Raw genomic sequence first — 23222 nt, forward strand, 5'->3', positions numbered from 1 at the left:
TAAATGGTGCACAATCCACATCTGGATTATGTGCCCTGATCTTGTCGCTGGTATTTGAAGGAAATAAATTAACCTTGGAGAGGATACAAAGGCAGATAACAAAAATCATATCCGGACTGTACACTGTTAGTTCTGAGGATAGGCTCAAGGCATAGAAATAAGAGTTTGATGGATGAATATGAAGAGACAATATGATTGAGACATTTAAACTGTTGAGAAGTAGTTATAGGATTGACAACCGGGCGATCTTTTGTATGATAAAACAAGGTAAAGGGTCCATCCTTGGATGTTGTGAATGGAAATGATGAGAAGTACTGTGTGTGTGTGTGTGTGTGTGTGTGTGTGTGTGTGTGTGTGTGTGTGTGTGTGTGTGTGTGTGAGTGAGTGAGTGAGTGAGTGAGTGTGTGTGTGTGTGAGTGAGTGAGTGAGTGTGTGTGTGTGTGTGTGTGTGTGTGTGTGTGTGTGGAGGTATAATAGACAGTTCCATTGTATCAGGACTTGGTATAATGGAACTGTCACTCTTCTAGTGGTACTCCTCCCAGTACTGAGTTTTGTAATACCTCATTTGTAACTTATTTCCTTGATACCACTTCCCCATACACTACTCAAAGAGCCAGTCTCCAATTCAGTTCACTAGTCTAAGATCTACATAAATTACATTCTCTGTCAAATGCCTTTCTAAAGTACAAAAAAATGGCAGTTATGTCTTTCCCTCCTCAACAGCTCGTTACTTTATTATAAAAGGCAAGCAAATTAATGAAACAAGAGCACCCTCTTAACAAATCCATATTGATCCTCACAAATAACTTTACCCTCATTTGCCTGAACATGGAGAATGCAATCATATAATGCTGTACATGATCCCTCATTAATTTCTCCAAAATCTTAACAACCAGAGAAGAAATACAAACTAATCTATAGTTTGATCTCTGTTCTACCACCAACCTTATTCAATGCTACTATCTTACCTTCCTTCCACTTTCTCTTTGATTGCTTATGCCAACCGCTCTTATGTCTGAAGGATCAATATCAAAACTACATCAGTTATTCACAGTTTTTTCTATACAAAAATGGGTTGAATAAGATCCACTGGAAATACTTAATTCTGTCTATAATTGTATAGAAAAAACTGTGAATAACTTATGTAGTTTTGATATTGATCCTTCAGACATAAGAGCAATTGACATAAGCAATCAAAGAGAAACAACAATTGTATGGGATAAAATAACAGGAAAGCCTTTGTATAATGCTATCGTGTGGCTTGATAACAGAACATCTTGTATTGTAGAGAAGTTAACTAATACACCACTGAAAACTTCCTTTCACTTGTTGGACGTCCCTCCAGATTTTCATTGAAAAGCCAGGTCACCAGACAGTTCCTTAGCACATTCTCTTAAAACACATGGCAAAATTCCATCCAGTCTCACTGTCACATCCAGGATCCAGGGCACTTGGTATTCAAAACATATTCTCCTCATAAACTTCTACGCCTTGAACTCTTCTTACCCCCCCCCCCAAGTAATAAAATCAACTTTTCCAGGATGAAATACTCCTCACTACAGTGATCATTAAAACCACTCTACCATGTTACCTGTATTGGTCATTCAACCTCCATTTTTATTTAAAAATATCATTCTTCTGCAATCATTTCTCCTCCCTGGCCACTTAATAAAAGAAGATCTTAAGATTTTCCCTAACTCTTCTCATATTACAGTTTTGTCTTCCTTATTATGATAATTACTTGCCTGAGTCTTATATTCCTCATGCAATTACTCTTTGCCCTCTTTATACTTTTCTGTAACCTACTTTTCCTATCTGCAGTTCCTGTATAATTTCATCAGTCATCCATAAATTAAAGATACCAAGAAATTATATACCTGGCAAATAAGTCAGCTTTTACTCTTACAGAATACAGAGACAAATGTAAGAAAGCTAAACAGTGTGTAAAACTAGCTAAACAAAAGTGATGGGAGGACTTTGGCAAGAATATAGAAAATAAATATCAAGAAGGTGGCAAAATATTCTGGAGGTTGTTGAAGAAGCTTAGGAATGGAGGAAAGAGTGTGCTGCAAAAGGAGTTAGAGATAATAAAGGTGACATGAAAATGGGAGAAAAAGATATACTTGAAGTATAGAGTAATTACTTTGAAAAACTGCTAAATGAAACAAGCAGTGATGACAGCACAGTGATAAAAAACACTGACCAGGCATGCAGTCAGGAATACATATCCATACTTGAAGTAGAAAAAGCCATCAAAGGCTTGAAATGTGGAAAGGCAGCAGGAGTAGATGATATTCGACCAAAAATGCTGAAGTATAGTGGTATAAAAGTCTTACAGTTGCTGCACTGCATAGTTCAGAAAGCCTGGACAGAGGGACGAATTCCCGATGATTGGAGTAGAGCTCTCATAGTACCCACATATAAAAAGGGAAATAAAACTGAATGTGAGAATTACAGAGGTATTTCCCTACTCAGTGTTCCTGGCAAGATATGTGCAAGTATACTTGAGAAACGGTTGAGAAGAATTGTGGAAGAAAAGCTTGGTGAAGAACAAGCTGGATTCAGGCCAAATAGAGGCTGTCAGGATCAGATCTTCACTTTACGACAAACAGTCGAGAAAGCATGGGAATATAATAAAGATCCGTATTTAAGTTTTGTCGATTTGGAAAAGGCATATGACAAGGTGCCAAGAGAGAAGCTATTCAATACGTTCCAGTTATATGGTGTCAATGGGGCATTATATCAAGCCCCATTGACTTAGTCTTTATTTGAGTTGTAAGTCAGCAGTTAGAATTGAAGGAAGTACAGGAAGATGGTTCAATGTTAAATCTGGTGTGAGACAAGGATGTACATTATCCCCTCTGTTATTCATTATCTATATGGATCACATTATGAAGGAAAGTGGTATTAAACCTGATATCAAAATTGGAGATGTGAATGTCAGCTCTTTGCTTTATGCAGCTGATGTTATACTTCTAAATAAATCCGCTACAAGCTAAACAGTGTGTAAAATTTTCCAAGATTCTCTGAATAAATTCAATTGCTGTTGTAATAGATATGGTATGAAGGTAGCAATAAAAAGACAAAGACAATGAAAATAGGCAGAATCATTGAAAATGTCAACTGTGTGGCGAATGGAGAACCTGTGGAACAAGTAAAACATTTCAGCTACTTAGGCACGATTTTTACTGAAGATGGTAAATTAAATATAGAAATAGACAACAGAATCAGCAAAGCTGATATGGTGGGAAGTCAATTGAATAAATTCATATTGAATAAGAGAGAAATTAGTCGGAACACTAAATTAGCTGTATACAAGACAGTGTTCAAACCAGTTTTAACTTATGGATCTGAGAGCTGGGTCAGAAGTAAAACACTTGACCAAAGACTAGAGACTGCAGATATGAGAGTCCTGAGAAAGGTTAGAGGCATGAACTGATGGCATCAATGGCAATATCATATTAAAAATGAGGATATTAGGAAAGAACTTGACATTGTCAGCATCCAGGAATGCATTAGCAGAGCTAATCTCAGGTGGTATGGTCACTTAAATAGAATGGGAGAGGAAAGATTAGCGAAACAAGTATTCTCTGCCAGGTTGGCAGGAAAACGACCCAGATATAGATGGATTGATACGGTACAAAGTGCCTTAGACGATAGAAATATAAGATATGATAATGTTGGAGTCTTGACAAGTAACAGACTGATTTGGAGGAAAATTGTAGATAGGAAGTTAGTAATGATGTAATTTTTTCATGTAGTACTGTCATATCCTGTACAACCCTTGAGGGTACATGGCAGGAATTTGATGATGATGATGAGAAATTATATACTTGGTTTAATCCATTATCCAAGTGTAAGCAAACAAGTGTAATGCATAGCATTATACATGTCTGCAAGGAGATGGGCTTTGCATTATGGGATACTAAGGTAGTATAAGTTCTCAAGTGATGAGAACTTATACTACCTTTACCACAAGTTGCCCGAGTCCTGAAAATACTTCAGGCACAAACTTTGTTTGCTTACACTTGGATAATGGATTAAACCAAGTATATAATTTCTTGATATTTTTAATTTATAGTATAACCAAGTGAAAAACTATCAACAACTATCTATCTGTAATCCAGAGTACTATAATACTCTGGATTAGAATTTTGGCAACTTGTATAGGAAAAATATGACTTCTGCATTACTTCAACCTTGGTATCAACTCTGAGTCTGACTCCACTGATGAGACTTCAATAAAGGTCGAAACCGGTCTGAATAGTGACACTTCCCTTAATGCATAGCATTATACATGTCTGCAAGGAGATGGGCTTTGCATTATGGGATACTAAGGTAGTATAAGTTCTCAAGTGATGAGAACTTATACTACCTTTACCACAAGTTGCCCGAGTCCTGAAAATACTTCAGGCACAAACTTTGTTTGCTTACACTTGGATAATGGATTAAACCAAGTATATAATTTCTTGATATTTTTAATTTATAGTATAACCAAGTGAAAAACTATCAACAACTATCTATCTGTAATCCAGAGTACTATAATACTCTGGATTAGAATTTTGGCAACTTGTATAGGAAAAATATGACTTCTGCATTACTTCAACCTTGGTATCAACTCTGAGTCTGACTCCACTGATGAGACTTCAATAAAGGTCGAAACCGGTCTGAATAGTGACACTTCCCTTAATGCATAGCATTATACATGTCTGCAAGGAGATGTGCATGGCATTATGGGACACCAAGGCAAGTGATGTGAAGTCATACCACTTTATCACGAGTTGTACCAGTCCTGAAAATACTTGAGGTGCAAACTTTGTTTGCTTACACTTGGATAATGGATTAAACCAAGTATATAATTTCTTGGTATCCTTAATTTATAATTTAACCAAGTGGAAAAACTTTCAACAACCATCAGTCATCCACTTTACACATTTTATCCATGTGACCTGAAATATATCTTGTCATTGGTGCTAATAAATATTTCTTCACTAGTTCCCATGCATTGGTGATCTGTCTCTTTCTCCCCCTTCCAATTCTTCCATCCATGGACATGCCCAAAGATGATTTCTAAGGTTATTATAATAACCACCTTATAATTCCACATAAATGCCTTTCTCCTTGATACTTCTGTGTCTATTTATCCTTAAAGTCAAAACTACATCGTGACTGTCCTACCAGAGCCAATGATGACATCTTACAATCAGATCCTCTGATGCTGAGACCAAATTCAAAACTCTCGGATCTCATGTTCCCTCTACTATGTTTTGTCTAAGACAACCATTCATCAAGAATTCCAAAGTTGCATTCTATTTCCTTACCATTATATGCTATTTTCCCATAATTATTACTCATTTTGCACTGCCAAAATTTAACTGTCTAAAAATCTCCTGCTCTTCTCCTTCAGTGTTCCTAAAGCAACGTCCCACCGAATACTCTGTCCTGCCCACCTTCACCTCACACCATGTGCTCTCAAATTCATTTCAGTAAATTATGGAGAATGGAGACTACAACCACATTAGGAATAATTACTTTAATTTCCCAATGTTTCAACCTTCATATTAAGGTCATCATCTGGAATATACAAGTATATACAAAGACAAGCTATATTACATTTCAAACAGTCCTGTGGAGTCAGGAGGGGATAATGATAGGTATAAAAACAGTGACATTTGTATGCTTTACACTAATGCCAGGAGTATCCAGAATAAAGGAGATGAATTGGTGGCGCTGATAGCATCGGCCTGTCCAAAGATTATTGGGATCTCTGAGATGTAGTTGACGAAGATGATATAATCACAGGAATAGAAGTAGCAGGGTACAGCATTTTTTGAAAGGATAGGAAGGGAAAACGTGGTGGTGGAGTACTACTTATGATAAGTGATGCCTTATATCTTCTCGGAGTGGAGGCTTTGGAGGGCAGTGACACAATGGTCTTGAAAGCATTCTTCTTGCACTTGGCACAAAAAGAATGCTTGTTATGAGAGATTTTAACTATGGCAGTATAAACTTGGAAGAGGAAAATGCATGTAGTAATAAGGGAATGGAATTTCTAGAATTCTTGAGAGACAAATGCCTTAGGGAACATATAATAGAAGGAACACAAGGTTCGAGAGTTTTGGATTTGGTCATAGCATCAGAAGAGCTGATTAGAACTGAGAAGGCATCTCTTCCCCCAGTTGGAGAGAGTGACCATTTGGTTTTGACTTGGAAGAAGAACAGACATGCAGGAGTATCAAAGAGACGGGAACATATCTGGAATTATAAGAGAGGTGATTATAATAGTCTTAGATATCAACTTGGGGCAGTTCCATGGAGGGAGGAATTGGAAGGGCGAGATATCATTAGTGCTTGGGAAATTGTGAAGGAATGTTTGTTAGCAGCAATAGTAAGCTGTATTCCACGAGTGAAGAAGAGAACACAATTTGGTGAAAGGCAGACGACAAACAATATCAAACAGGAACTGCAAGTGAAAAAGAGGTTATGGAAGAGATATAAGGAGAGGGGTGGAGAGAGGATACATGAAGAATATAAGACTCGGGTCAGGAGAGTGACTAGTATGGTAAGGAAGGCAAAAGTGGAATATGAGAAGAGATTGGCCCTAAGATCCAAAGAAAATCCTAGGGGATTTTTCAGTTATGTGGCCAGTAGGAGGAGAAATGATTGTGTGAAGAATAATACTGTGGGATAAAAATGGGAACAGAGTGACTGTTGCAGAGGACATAGTGAAGTTGTTCAATGAGCACTTTATTGGAGTATTTCATCCTGAAGTAGGTTTTAATATTAGAGGGATGGGGCAGGTTCGAGGTTTAGAGGAGAGTGTGTTGCAAATATTGAGTACTCTGGATGTCAACAAAGCTGTCAGACTGGATGGAATTTCACCACGGGTTTTGAGAGAATGTGCTAGAGAACTGACAGCTCCATTGACCTGGCTTTTCGACGAACGTCTTGCTACAGGAAAGGTCTGAGGAATGGAAGGTGAGAGTGCCATTGCATAAGGGCAGTAGTAGACTGGAAGTTTCAAATTATAGACCAGTTTGTGTTTCATAAGTAGTTATTAAGATCTTGGAGAAATTAGTGAGGCACATAGTGGAGAGAGTGGATGAGTGGACCACATACAGCGTTGGGCAGATGAGGGTAATGTTATTTGTGAGTCAACATGAATTTGTTAAGGGGTGCTCTTGCTTTAGTAATATGATTGCCTTTTATAATAACGTGACAAGAGCAGTTGATGATGGAAAGGCACATTCTGCCTTTTTTTTGGATTTTGCAAAGGCATTTGAAAGGGTGCCACATGATAAGCTGATATATGCAGTATACCATACACAACTCTCTGATATCAGAGAGTTCTGTACAGTGGGGCAATATCAAGGTGGCAGAAGGTTACCAGTGGGGTCCCACATGGCTCAGTACTGGGACCTGTATTGTTTAACCTTCATATCAATGACATTGTCAGTGGATTGCAGGGGGATGTTCAGTTGTTTGCAGATGATGTGAAGTTAGGAAGGGTTATTAGTAATAGTGCAGATGAATGGGGGTATCAGTTTAATGCAGCAAAATGTACTCTTGAGTTTGGGATACTTCGAATGGAGGTTGCATACTCTGTTGCAGGAAGTAGGGGGAGACAAGAGATCGGGGGGGGGGGGGATTAATAGGAACTTAAAATTCAGGGAACATATTACAAAGGTGGTGAAGGTAATCCACAGGACTGCTGCAATACTGAGAAGGATGCTGACCTTCAGAGATAAAAGATTTGTCATTCCATTGTATAAAGCCCTGATCAGACCACACTTGGATTATTGTTCTCAAATTTGGTCTCCAGGATTTGAAGGGGATAAATTAACTACGGAAAGGGTACAGAGGCAGATAACAAAGATGGTTTCAGTACTATACAATGTTAGTTATGAGAATTGGCGGAGGGAATGTGGACTGCAGAGTTTGGTAGATAGAAGAAGGAGAGGTGATATGACTGAGACTTTTAAAATGTTGAGAGGGAGGTAATTAGTTACAGGGTTCACACTGGGGAGTTCTTTTGCTTGGTGGAACAAGGGGAAGGAGTGAGGACAAGGGGGGGTCATCCCTGGAAGTTATGAAAGGAAACTGTGAGCAAGAGGAGTGGTTTCTTTGCATGGAGGGTGGTTGAACCATGGAAATGCATTGCCTGATAGAGTGGTAAAAGCAGGAACAGTTGATGAGTTCAAGGAGTAGTATGACAGACTTTGTGTTTCCTAGGAAGGACCTCCCATGATGAGTCTTTTGACTCCACGGAGGACTGAATCATAATAATAATATTTCGATATACAACAAAATGGAGGAAACGGAAATCATTTAATAATCAAAATAATAATAATAAATTACCCAAGATTGAAACTGTGGTGACTATTGTTCCAGCAATTGCTCTATTAGTCTGAGTTGCTCAGTACACATTACCATGGAAAAGTTTATGCTGATCATGACAATATTACTGGAAAAAAAAAAGAGAATAATAATAAATACACATAAGCACAACAAACTGTAGCAGTGGATATGCTCATTAAGTGCTCAATCAACACACATGCACTAGAGAAATCATGTGATCATTCATTACAATTTATGAATTTGCCCCCTAATTGAAAGTCATTAACTAAGCTAACAATGTATATATATAAATATATATACACACAAACATTGGTTATTTTTCACGACAAATCTTTCTCCCCCCCTTTTTTTTTATTTCAAATCGAGTCAATCATAAATGTAAAGAGCTAAAAATTATGGGATGATGTCTTAATTTATTTTACAAATTACGAGTTAACTTATAATCTTTAGCTATGGTATTATGAGTAGTATAGTATATTATTGCACTCATAATACCACAACTGTAAAATTTTGATTATTTTTGTCTTATACCAAATCTATTTGTATTCATGTCTATTCTTTTCCTCCTTAAATGTACCAATTATATAAATGGCTTGTGTCTCATTAATGTATATTGATATAACATACGCTACACATTTACTAATTTAAATATACTACCCAAATATAGACTTGATCTTCATTATCAGTTACATATATATTCTGAAACCAACAGATACTTATCCTTTCTACATAGCTTTGGTTTCTCTGGACTGCAAGCTTAACAAATTGTTGCATCTGCCTAGTCAATATTCCAGTTTTTATACAATTTTAGTTACTTACATCTGCATCCTTTCCAAAATAATTATCTTCTAGATAACAAAGTAAAAGATCTGTGCACAGTATTCCAGATGCAGACTGATCAATATTATTATTATGTGACACCTCCAAGGAGTCCAAAGACTCATTGAGGGAAGGCACCTGCTTTACAACTCTCTGTCTCCACCAGCTACGGCAAACTACCATAATCATCATCCACACCATCTACTGCTGACCGCCACCACTAGTATTTTCACAGCTGATCACAAGCAACCATGCCCACGACAGGATTCGAAACCACAGCCTTTTGGCAGGAGACCAATGACACATTTATATTCCACTTTGCAGCATCCTTCTCATCAAGGAAGAAATTCTCTGGGTGAATTTCCAAGCATTTAAATTATGCTCCCTAAATTTCAAAAAAAACTTCAAGTCAGCTACTGGAACAAATCTGAAAACACACCCCAACTAAACATCACCAGAGTTAAAGATCAGTACTATCAACATAAGAAACCTGAATGGCAAAGAAATGGAGCTAGTGGAGGAATTAGATAAGTACCAGATTGACTTAATAGGGGTGACTGAAACAAAAAAAGACAAAAACAGGTGAGATCGTACTGAGCAATAAATACAAAATGTTATATTCAGGCAATGACAATCAAGGAAAAGAAGGGGTAGCCATAGTATTCAAGACTAAATACAAGGCTAATCTTCTTGAATGCAGGCAGTCTCAAGTAGAATGATGTGGGCAAATATCAGAATGGGGAACTGGACAATGAGACTAATTTGTGCCTATGGTCCCACAGAAGGTTCTACTAAGGTAGAAGTGGAGGAATTTTTTGAGACATTAGAGAAAGCAACTGACACAAAGAAAAAGTTGGTCCTTGTTAGGGATCTAAATAGCAGAGTAGGAAATGATTGTGAGACATACAAAAATATTTTGGGAAAATTTGGAGAAAAGAGGAAAGCTAATAATAACGGCAAATACCTGTTGGATTTCTGCTCAGGACATGGACTGGTTATTACTAACACCATGCTCCAACATAAAAATGTGAACAAATTCCCATCGAGAGAGAAGAGACAAGGAATAAGAAGAGTCTCATTGACTACGTTATTGTTGATAGTGATGGCTTCTCCCTGGTGCAGGACACCAGAGTGTACAGAAGATTTAATAAGAAGATTTAATAAATTAGAAGTGATCACTATCTAGTCTTGAGCAGGATAAAATTGAATTTCATATTGAAAAGAATAACATGTAAGAAACTTTTTAAGCGAATAAAAGTTGAGCAGCTCTCAGATGTGAACTGTAGACTATAATACACAAAGATTATTGAAGAAAAAATGAAAGAGTATGAGAACAGGAACCAAACCTTGCAGATTTAGTGGCAAGCCTTGAAGAAAACCCCGATTGATTCAGCCAGAGAGGCATGTGATGAGGTTGTCTGCAAGGATAGAAAAATCAGAACTTCATGATGGACACAAGAAGTTAAAGAGGCAGTGAAGGAAAAGAAGAACGCATATCAAAAGTTCCTGGCAAATAAGTCAGCTTGTGCTCTTAGAGAATACAGAAAAATGTAAGAAATCTAAACACTGTGTAAAACTAGCTTAACAAAAGTCATGTGGAGAACTTTGGCAAGAACATAGAAAATGAATATCAAAAAGTTGGCAAAATATTCTGGAAGTTGTTGAAGAAGCTTAGGAATGGAGGAAAGAGTGCTGTAAAAGGAGTTAGAGATGATAAAGGTGACATGAAAACTGGAGAAAAAGATATCCTTGAAGTATGGAGTAATTACTTTGAAAAATTGCTAAATGAAACAAGCAGTGATAGCATAGTGGTAAAAAACACTCAACAGGCATAGTCAGGAATGCATATCCATACTTGAAGTAGAAAAAGCCATCAAAGGCTTGAAATATGGAAAGGCAGCAGGAGTAGATGATATTCGACCAGAAATGTTGAAGTATGGTGGTATAAGTCTTACAGTGGCTGCACTGCATAGTTCAGAAGACCTGGCCAGAGGGACGAATTCCCGATGATTGGAGTAGAGCTCTCGTAGTACCCATATATAAAAAGGAAATAAAACTGAATGTGAGAATTACAGAGGTATTTCCTTATGGAGTATTCCTGGTAAGATTTGTGCAAGTATACTTGAGAAACGGTTGAGAATAATTGAGGAAGAAAAGTTTGGTGAAGAACAAGCTGGATTCTGGCCAAATAGAGGCTGTCAGGATCAGATCTTCACTTTACGACAAATGGTTGAGAAATCAAGGGAATAACTGTTAAGCATCTCCGTAGCGCAACTGGAAGAATGAAGGTACGTTGCACCCTTCGATTAGAAAAGGCCTAAGTTCGCCTGTCGTCATGACGGGAGGAATTTTTATATGGACTTTTTCAATTGAAGGAGTTAGTCGATCTCATACAGAGGAAGCAGGGTTTTTTCTCCCGGAAACTCAGGTTTTTCATCCCGCATACAGATAAATCGACCCTTTAGAACACGCAATTTACAGACGAAAATACTAGCTGTGGTGGTGATGGCCAGTAGATGGCATTGATGTAGGTGATTGGTTGAAGAGGGTCGGTGCAGTAGTGGAGACGGAGTTTTGTATAGTAGGTATCCTCCCGTGATGAGTCTTCTTACTCCTTGGAGGTCACGAATATTTATTTCAGTTGTAAGTCAGCAGTTAGAATTGAAGGTAGTGCAGGAAGGTTTAATGTTAAATCTGGTGTGAGACAAGGATGTACATTATCTATATGGATCATATTATGAAGTGGTATTAAACATGATATCAAAATTGAAGGTGTTAATGTCAGCTCTTTGCTTTATGCGGACGATGTTATACTTGTAAATAAATCTGCTACCAGTCTGCAAGATTCCCTGACTAAATTGAATAACTGTTGTAACAGATATGGTATGAAGGTCAGCAATAAAAAGACAAAGACAATGAAAATAGGCAGAATCATTGAAAATGTCAACTGCGTTGTGAATAGAGAGCCTGTGGAACAAGTAAAACATTTCAGCTACTTAGGCACGATTTTTAGTGTAGATGGTAAATTAAATATGGAAATAGACAACAGAATCAACAAAGCTGGTATGGTAGGAAGTCAATTGAATAAATTCATATGGAATAAGAGAGAAATTAGCCAGAACACTATATTAGCTGTATACAAGAGTGTTCAAAACCAGTTTTAACTTATGGATCTGAGAGCTGGATCAGAAGTAAAACACTTGACCAAAGACTAGAGATATGAGAGTCCTGAGAAAGATTAGTGGTGTGAACAGATGGCATCAATGGCAATATCATATTAAAAACTATGATATTAGGAAAGAATGCTGACAATGTTTAAGTGCCTTAAACATTGTCAGCATCCAGGAATGCATTAGTAGAGCTAATCTCAGGTGGTATGGTCACTTAAACAGAATGGGCGAGGAAAGATTAGCAAAACAAGTGTTCTCTGCCAGGTTGGCAGGAAATCTACCCAGAGGAAGACCAAGATATAGGTGGATTGATACAGTACAAAGTGACTTAAAATTGTAGATAGGAAGTTAGTAATGATGTAAATTTTCATGTAGTACTATCATATCCTGTACACCCCTTGAGGGTACATGGCAGGAATTTGATGATGAACTTCAACCCTACCTTTATCCTCCAACATTTCTCCCCTGAGATCACTAGCCTCCACCACTTTCTAAAGTGCCATTCCATCAATGTAGTATATTTCTTTTATTTCCATTTGCCAAAGTTAAAAATTTTAGTATTATTATTATTCTTGACTCATAATGGGAGGTATATCTTAGAGAACCTTAGACAACACAGCCTATTATACCACTCTTTAAACTCATCCACCATTTGCACCTTCACCACCCTCTCAAGCAATGCAGTCCACGTTTCTTCCACTGTATTCAAAAAAAATTTACTTCTTACCCTCTTACTTGCTATTTCTTTCTGCAACTTCCAGGGATGGCTCCTCATTCCTCCACATGAAAAATTTCTCCAATGTCAATCTAGTAAATACCTTACAACAGTTTAAATGTCTCAATCATATCCACCCCTTCATCTTCCATCAATCAAACTCTGTAGTTTTTATGCTTTCAGTCTAACTTCATAACCAATGTTGTATACTTCTGATATCATTTTCACTGTTTCTGCATGCTCTCCAAGGTTATTTCATTCCCTTCTAATCCCAATGACCAGATATGAACGCAGCAATCCAGATGAGGCCTGATCAGAGCTAACATTATGCATGGAAATGACATCTCGCTTATCTTTCCAGAGTAATAGATGATTTAAACCCTCCTTGGATATGAAGTATCTAAATTCCTTGTTATTGCCCCTTCTAATTCTGTATAATTGCCTCCACTTGGAGCACCGGTTCGTATGAATTGAACCTCCCAGTGATGATACTGGATCTGCTTTTCTACCCATATTCTTCACTCTACTTTTCCTGAGTGATTTTTACTATCTGGTCTTTCAGGCCACTATTACTAATCTAATACCTTGCCACCATGATTGCTGTGTGGTGCAACTCGTGAACATCTGGAAAGGCAGATCCTGGTCAATTTGCACTACTCTGAAGTGCTGTGCCAGGACCAGCAATCATGGATGGCCTGGCCAGGATCAATCATCTAGTGGGCTTACCTGCAACCATGTTGCAGTAAATCTCCAACCTCGTGGTTTGAGGATAGTGGTCTGAAAGTTAACCATCACTACCACACCTCTCATGAAATCCTCTTATGCTAAGAAGATAGCAATTAAGAAAACATCAAAAGCATATGTCTATTATGCCAGATGATAATTTCACCATGCCTGAATTTTAGGATAGTGAGTGCTTCTCTGTGGGATGCATCAAGACAGTGGGTTTCGTCAAAATATTGATATCAAGGTTCAGTTGCAGAAATAAAAGCCATTTTGTTTCTGAATCCAGGAAACATATTTAAAACCCAGTGAGTACCCACCTTAAGGAATTTTACTGTTATTCATAAGGACAGAACTGGAGATGGTCCTGCACATGGTGGAGTAGTTATACTTGTGAGCAATCATACTCCTTTCCGAAATGTCCCACTTAATACTGCTCTGGAAGCAGTAGCAATTTGCCTATCCATGGACTTTCTTATTACCGTCTGTTCCATTTATTTACCACTGGTTGCAAGTCAAATGAGATTGAACTTGAAAATCTTATATTACAACCACCTCAGTCTGTACTTCTTATGGGTGACTTTAATGGGCAAAACACTGTGGGGTAGTGCAAACATGAATGGAAATGAGATGATTTCATTGAGTGAATGCTTAATGATAATGACCTCTCCTCCTCCTCCTTAATAATAGACTCAATACCTTCTTCCATATGCCTAGCTGTTCATATTCTGCAATGGAACTTGCAATCTGCTCCTATCATTTTTCCACCGCTCATATTGGATGTCAAAGAGAACATATATGGAAGCAGTCATTTTCCTGTTATTTGCAATATGTCCTTAGAGGAACCATTGTCTCCTACATGAATGCCTATATAGAAAATGGACCAGGCTGACTGGAATACTTTTTACCATTTTAATGTTACAAAGGCAGAACGATTTTAAGGAATGCTGATGGTAGAGAGGTCACTGAATCAGTCGATATAGCGGAATTACTGAGTGAGCACTTTGCAAGAGTATATCATCCAGACAGTGACACTGAAGGAATGAAGGAACCAGTAGTTTATATGAAAATTGTGGTGAATGAAGTGGAGGTGAATAGTCTATTACAGAACCTTAATGTGAATACATCTGTGGGATTGGATGGTATACCAGCACGTGTCTTACGTGAAGTGGCTAAAGAATTGTCAGTACCCTCGACCATATTGTTTAATCTGAGTCTCGGGTCTGGTTTAGTCCCGAAGGGGTGGAAAGAGGGGAAAATAGTTCCACTGCATAAAAGAAGATCCAAGACTACTGTTGCAAATTACTGACCAATCAGCATATCAGGAGTCATTGTCAAGGTCTTGGAGAAAGTAGTCAAGGGGAAAAATACAGGAATGGATTGATGAAAATTAGATACTGTATGGGGGACAGCTTGGTTTTGTGACGGGTAGATCATGCCTCAGTAACTTGCTAATGTTTTATAACACAGCGACGGCTGAACTGGATAAGGGTAGTAGGTTTACAGTGATACTGCTGGACTGACTAAGGCATTTTACAGGATACCACTTGGAATTCTAATCAGTAAACTGCAAAGTATATGGGAATGGATATAGGGTTGGTGAGATGGATAGAAGGGTGGTTGATGGAGAGATATCAGAGAGTAGTTTACTCAGGAGTAGAGTCCAAAAGATGGCCTGTGACTAGTGGTGTGTCGCCAGGTTCTGTTCTTGGAACACTGCTGTTTAATTTGTTCATTAACGATATAGGGAAGGATCTGAGAGGAACGGTTCATTTGTTCGCTGATGATGCAAAGTTGGGTAGGGCAATAGTGAATGCAGAAGATGTCAAAATTTTGCAGGATAATTTGGATGGATTGGAGGTCTGGGCTAAGGAAAATGGATGTCAATTTAATGTGCCAAAATGTAAGGTTATGCATTTTAGGGTGAAAAGATTAGCAGCACCATATCACATTGGTGGAACTGTACTCCAGGAGATTGATGAGGCCAGGGACTTGGGAGTGTTGGTGGATAGGGAGTTGAAGTTTAGGGGGCACATTGCAAAAGTGGCTAAATCAGCTCATCAAATCACTTGGATGCTGAAGAATACTTTGACGAGCAGAGACAAGCAAGTTACTTTCCTTGTATCGAGCCTTGATAAGTCCCCATCACGACTACTGTGCCCAGATTTGGTCATCTAGGTTTCTTCTTGATGGGGAAGAGGTTGAGAGGATCCAGAGGCGAGTGACCAAGATGATAGGTCTATGGAATGAACCTTACAAGAACAGGTTGAAGATTTGTGGGTTGCAGAAACTGGTAGATAGGTGGAAAAGGGGAGATATGATTGAGACATTCAAATTGCTGAAAGGCTTCATTAATTCAGAGGATATTTTTGAGAACAGGACTGGTAGTGGGAGGACTAGGGGACATCCATGAAAGCTGGGCAAGAGTGTGGTTAGTAAGGGTGTTAGAGCTAGGTTTTTTATTTTTAGAGTGGTGAATGAGTGGAATAAGCTGCCAGAGTCTGTTGTGGGTGATATGATAGTGAACGAGTTCAAGGCAAAGTATGACAGATACTGTGTGAATGTCGAATAGTTGTGATGGACATGATGTTTAGGGCCTCCCTCGATGAGTCTAAGGAGTTGCCCGTAATAATAATAATAATTTTTATGTTACATACTTCATTGATACACCTATTAATGAAGTACATAACAGACTGTATTGTTCAGGCAGCAACAGCTGAAATTCTGAATTTTGATTTGTGAATCTCATTCTAAATAAATTCTGAACTCAATTTTCCACTGAGAAATTGAAAAAAAAAAGCCTGAGTTCCAAGCAGCCAAAAAGGATTGAGATTTTGTAGATACTCTAATGCAGGGGGGAGGGGGGGGCAACCTTTTCAGACTCGCGGGCCACATTCAACTTTTATTTTTAATAATCGGGCCGCAAACATTTAATTAAGCAAAAATAGTAAGTAAAAAAATATTTGAGTTATCAATTTTTATTATATCAATCTTAAAAAACACAGAAATATTTAAATTATGAGATATGAAACAAGCATGAAAATGAAACTCAACGAAAAATTATTATCACGTAAAAACAAAGTAATATAGTTTGTGCATCACAATATGTGTGTTTCTCTGCTTTTTTGGCAAGCATCGATAAAATTTTTGGATATTTTCTAACGAAAATGCGTTCTTTAATGTGCACCAAAATCTCGGTTGTCGTCGGATGAAGTCCCTTTGTTATCCCCACTCATGATGATCAAGAAGGTTGACTCGCACCAAGTTGCACGGCGATATCAAGTAGTATAGGTATAAAATTATTTTTAATTTATTATTCATATTATAAAATGTATTATTGAAATAATTCAACATACGGGCCACATGCCATGTAAGTATGGTCAACCTTTTATGGACCGGAAAATGCACGTTTGGGCTGCGGGCCACTGGTTGCCGACCCCTGCTCTAATGCATCAAATCTCATTGCTTTCGAACATACTCAGGTTAAAGCATGTTACCATATTATTTTTTTGTTCTTCCTAATCCAGAAGATGCCAATAGTACATGTAGTGAAATTAGTCGGTATAATCATCTGTACTTATTATGGCCTAATAAAACCCAACATCAGTTATTTTACATTAAAGCATGTTATGTTAGATGCCAGAGTCAAAAGTAATCTTGGATCCAACTTACATCTTCTATTAATCAAAAAACAAGTGCAAAAATGTATGGGATATAATCCAGAAAATGAAAAGTAGATACAGGAGCACATCATTTGTTTATACTGGAACATAATGGATGTGTTGTTGCTGAATCCAAAGCCAATCCAGACACTTTGAGAAAATTTCTAGAATCTTAGCAACAGCCTCAGCAACAAGAGAAACAGCAGCTAAACTTTTCTACCATGGCTAGTGTCATGCAATCAACCATTTGTTAAGAAGAAACTAAAAAGAGCCTATTTACTGCCACATGGCAATAGAGTAGGTTCTGATGGCATCCATTATGAAATTATAAAACATCTTCCATCATCTTATCAATTATCAATTATACAACAAAATAGTTATAGAGGAAGAGTTCCTGGGTACTTGGCATAAGTCAACTGTTGCTATACCAAATCCACGAAAAGAACCAACAAAAGCAATGAATTACAAACCTATACCTCTGGCTTATAAGATATTGGAGAATATGCTTAATGCCAGACTTCTCTGGTATTCAAAAAGCAACAATCTTTTCTCCAAATCATAATGTGGTTTGGAGAAAAGATTGTTTTTCAGGAATTGTTCAACTTTGGATCATTTGTTCCATTTAGAAACATGAACAGTATTAGAGATGCATTCCTGAAATGAGAACATCTGGTTTAAATATTCTCTGACATGGAAAAGCTTATGATAGTGTGAAGATATGGCATATTAAAAGACCTCTATCACAGAGCACCTTCCTGTTTTCATTAAAAACTTTCTGTCTCTAGCCATGTCTTCCAAGTCTGATTGGGAAATATGCTGTCTCAGTCATATCATTAAGAAGATGATGTTCCCCAAGGCTCTGTCTTTAGTGTGACACTCTTTACTGTCAAAGTTAACTCAATTACTGAACAGCTTCCTCCCACATGAAGCAATGCTCTATATGTTAATGACTTCCAAACTTACTGTCACTTTTGTAACATGAAGGTAACTGAAAGACAACTTCAACAAGCAACTGACTGTGCCTTTTCATTGGCTCTTAGTAATGGGTTCAGGTTTTTAGCAGAAAAAAAGTATGTAGACTTCTGACAAAAACATGTTGTTCACCCAGATCCTGAGTTAAGAATTGCACAATGCATTATTCCAGTAGCAACAGCAGCAAAGTTCTTAGGAATCATCTTGGTCAGAAAGCTTAACATTCCTTGCACACATTTGTCAACTAAGAAAAAAGTGCAAGAGAGCAATGAATTTCCTTTATATTTTATCTTCTGCTAAATGGAGTGTGGATTGGTCTGCACTGCTTCATCTTTATCATGCCCTTAAATGTTCAAAGTTGGTTATGGGTCCCAAGTCTATGGTTCTGTAAGGCAGAGTAGCCTGAGATGGTTGTGGTTGTATTCTATTTATGATTCAAGGTATATGGGTGGCTACTAGCGCTTTCTGCACATTGCCCATTCAAAGTCTTTTTGTTGCAAATTAAATGGCTCTCACCTTATATCATGTTCTGATGGGGTGCCAGCACTTCAGCCTTAATTTTCAAAGGAATGGTATCATTTTCCATTGGGAACTGGCTCAAGCTATACAAATTACAGGTCTACTCAACCTTTAAGCTGTTCTTACATTTGGAGTTTAAAAATCTCCCAAAGTGTCCTCTATCCAGGAGAGGGCAATCCAATTAATCCTCTCTCTCTCACACACACACAGAATCACTCTGATGGTTTTTTCACACATGTTCTCTAAACTTATTTTAATGGTACTACACCACTAAACAAAAAATTAAAAGATGTTTATTAACTTGTTTATATTTTGCTGGATTTCAAAACCAGTATTTTCAGAGTACAAAATGTGTAAAGTTTACATGCAACAATTGGTAAGTGAAACAATTCAAATTGTAATGGACACAATAATGGTAGCGAATATTTCTTATGTTCTCCAAGGCAGACGTTAATGGGTCCTCCTGTCTGTATAATAGGCCATGACACAGTCACAGGGAACTTCAATGACTCCAGGATGTGTTAAGGGATGGAGTTTATCCTTACGAGAGCAGAGGGGCAGATCGAGATGATAATTTAACATCTGGTTTGAACGTAGTGTGAAGGTCATATTTTATTACTTATCTTGATATAAGTACTAATATATTGATAACTGATAATAATAGATTGATATTCATATAAATAATAGATAGGTATTTTGGAGTAAAAAGTGCGACCAGAAAAGTTTCTGAATTTTTTAAGTGCTTCTCTTCTAAAAATATGGTAATTAATTTCATGATTTTTAAAGTGCATTTTTTTTTTTTTACTAATTCTGTATATTAAAAAAAAAAAACTTTCATTTCTGCAGGTCAATATCTAGTAAATGAGGATGTTAGAAACATGTAAAATCGTAACAGAATTGATCCAAGTAAAATGTTTCAATGCATGAGAGAGAGAAAGTCACTACTGAAAGATGGTTAAACGTGGCAACAAGAATTTCGTTGTTGTTGTTTTTTTTTTTTTTTGCTTGGGGGGGGGTCGAAAAAAAAAAAGATGATTGCATTGTCAAAGATGGTTCCATTCTTTGTCAGTGAATGAGTTTAAGATGTGTACCGTGTGAATAATAGTTAGTCTATATGCAACAAAATTTAGAAGACCATCCGCCAAAAAAAAAATCACAGAATTGAACCTAAAGTCATACTCCTGAAATGCAGACAATGAGAACAATAAAACATTGAAATTACGAACAATTTAACTTAAATGGTACACGTAACCTGAAATCGAGCACAAAACAACCGACTAACTCTCTTTCTCTTTCGCGCTTATTCATGGTGCACCCCCTAGTGACACACACACAAAAAAAGTAACTATATTATTAGGATCACTTGCATTTGCTAACGCTAGTGTCGCCGATACTTTATAGTTTACTATATTCGGCAAGAAACTCTCTGATTCCAATCTTTGAGTTTCTTATTCGGTTTTAAAACTATGTGGGATTTAATATCCCCTTAATTTAAGTACTGTATTATTATTATTGTACAGGCGCCTTCATGAAATCCGGAGACTCATCGCGGGAGTCCAAAATTTACCACACAATCTATCATATCCCTCCTTGAACCCATTAACAGACAAAGCACTCAAAACTGACTCTGCCAGCCCATTTCACTCATTCACAACTCTCGAGCAAAAAAATGTAATCTTCACACCCCCTACTAACCACACCTTTATTCAACTTCCAGGGATGATCCCCTTATTCTTGCCCCCTCCAGCCACGTGCTGAAAAATTTTCCCTGCATCAATCTTATAAAACTATTTAACAAACTTAAATGTTTCATCATATCCCTGTTTTTCTCCTACCAACCAACTTCCGCTATTCACACACCCTCAATATATATTCATATTGAACATTCTGCAGGCCACTCATCATCTTTGTCACTCGCCTCTGAATCTTCTCCACTGCTTCCTCATTCCCAAGAATTTGAATATAGAATTGGAGAAATGCGTATTATGCTTAATTGCCTTTTACGACTAAGTAAATTAGCGTTGTATATGACGCGTGCATCCGCTGCGTCAGGGTGCCCCGCCCAAAGTTAAATTTATAGTTCAAGTTTACTAGCTGAATGGAAGAACTTTTTCTAAGCCTTTCTTCGAACGGTTCCTGAATTAGTCGATCTCTTGCACGAGGAAGCCGGTTTTTTCTCCCAAAAACACGGGTTTATCCTCCCGTAAACTCAAGAAAATCGACCTTAGAACCCACATTATTTCAGACAGTAACATATACTGTTAGGGTAAGGTACCAAGATATGGCAGCACTTGTTTGCCGGTCTCTTCATCAGTGGTCTAATATAATTAGTGATAGACAAAGGCCAGCTATCTCTGATTGACTACTGGTGAAAACTGAACTGCCCACTCAGTCTGCAAAAGCTAGATAGGGTTTAAAGTCCTCGCCAACTCCCTATGAGGGAATAAAACGCATTAGCTTATTTATTATTAGTAGTAGTAGTACGGCTTAATCACGAGGAAGCCGGTTTTTTCTCCCAAAAACACGGGTTTATCCTCCCGTAAACTCAAGAAAATCGACCTTAGAACCCACATTATTTCAGACAGTAACATATACTGTTAGGGTAAGGTACCAAGATATGGCAGCACTTGTTTGCCGGTCTCTTCATCAGTGGCCTAATATAATTAGTGATAGACAAAGGCCAGCTATCTCTGATTGACTACTGGTGAAAACTGAACTGCCCACTCAGTCTGCAAAAGCTAGATAGGGTTTAAAGTCCTCGCCAACTCCCTATGAGGGAATAAAACGCATTAGCTTATTTATTATTAGTAGTAGTAGTACGGCTTAATCAAATAATCCTCATCAGCCAATCACTACAATTAACTTCAAAGTCACAATTATTATACAGGAATCTCCATGAAATCAGTAGTCCCATCGCGGGAGACCCAACCTATTCATACAATATCTATCATACCTCTTCTTGAACCCACTCACATACGAAGCATTCACAACTGAGTCAGGAAACGCAATACATTCATTCATTCACCACTCTCCAAACGAAAAATATAGTCCTCACACCCTTGTTACCCGCATGCTTGTTTAGTTTCTATGGATGACCACTTGTTCTTCCACCGCTATCCCACTGCTGAGATATTTCCCCTGCATCAATCTTATAAAAACCTTTCAGTAAATTAAATGTTTTTATCACAACTGCCTCTTCTCCGCCTGTCAACCAACTTCTGTAACTCACAAACTCTCGATTTATCAATGTAGGGAGCATTCATTACGCCATTCACCAACTTCTTCACTCGCCTCTGAATTTTCTACCAATTCCTTATCTCCAAGCAATCCAGGCGACAGATCTGAGCACAGTAATCCAGATGTGGATGTACAACGCGTTATAAAGAGGAATAATAATAACTTCTCTATCTCTACTTGTTAGTGTGTTCTTCAAAAGGCAAGTAATCTTATAAGCTACCCTAGAATATGTCCTCTAAACTTCAACAGTCTATCTTCTACCTCCACTACCAACCATGAATCTATAGCTTCAGCTATTTCCTGAAGTACAGTTCCATCAATGTGGGACAGATCTTGTACTGTAATTTTTTAGTTTCAGAATGCATAACTGTACTTCCACATTGAATTGATATACATTATCGTTTGCCCATTCTTCCAGTTAATTTTCTCAAAGGATAATTGCGATGTTGAAGAAAACCTTGACATATAAGGAAAAGGAAGTCATTATGCCTCTTTATAAGGATTTGATAAGACCACACCTGGATTATTGTGCGCAGATTTGGTCTTTCGGTTTCCAAGGAGATAAAGAAGCTGTGGATAGGGTGCAAAAAAGAATTACAAAGATTATATGCGGTCCATGGAAGCTGAGTTTATTTGCAGTCAAGAAAAGGCTAAGAGTTAAGTTTTTCCTCCCAGACAGCAGTGAGTGAGTGAAATAATTTGTCCTGAAGTGAGTGCATCTAGTTTGAACGAATTTAAGGGAAGGTATGATAGCTGGTTTGAGTGATTTATAGCCTCCCTCGATGAGTCCTTGACTCCGTGGATTTATAGAATTCAAAGGTCTCAGATAATAATAATAATTTTTTATTTATTTATTTTTTTTATTGATTGCTAAAATATTTACACATACAATAAACATCTTGAGTCACATTGCAACTTATAATTTTACAGAATTCAGCACTAAGTGCTTCACTTTCTACATTGGATTTCAATTAAAATTTTTAATAATGCTTTTTTGCCTCTATATTATGTATTTACAACACATGTTCTTCTAATATTAACAATAAA

General features: G+C 37.5%; 1 protein-coding gene across 2 annotated transcripts in view; it reads right to left on the minus strand.

Moving 5' to 3' along the window:
• LOC150100617 (TIMELESS-interacting protein) overlaps positions 1 to 20234 on the minus strand; it is a 68913-nt gene extending 48679 nt beyond the window's left edge. Inside the window, exons 1-2 of one of the 2 annotated variants that reach the window (XM_090402031.1) lie at positions 20191 to 20234; positions 8359 to 8464 (exon numbers count right to left, since the gene is read on the minus strand). The gene's annotated coding sequence lies outside the window, so the exon portion shown is untranslated. Of the gene's footprint in view, positions 1 to 8358; positions 8465 to 20164 lie in introns of both variants that reach the window. The other variant, XM_090402030.1, reaches the window with a different exon arrangement.
• Between the last annotated feature and the right edge of the window lie 2988 nt (positions 20235 to 23222).

The sequence above is a fragment of the Typopeltis vanoorti genome, chromosome 12 (genome assembly GCF_054136105.1).
Source record: "Typopeltis vanoorti isolate ZY-2024b chromosome 12, IOZ_Tvanoo_1.0, whole genome shotgun sequence".
NCBI classification, from domain to species: domain Eukaryota; kingdom Metazoa; phylum Arthropoda; class Arachnida; order Uropygi; family Thelyphonidae; genus Typopeltis; species Typopeltis vanoorti.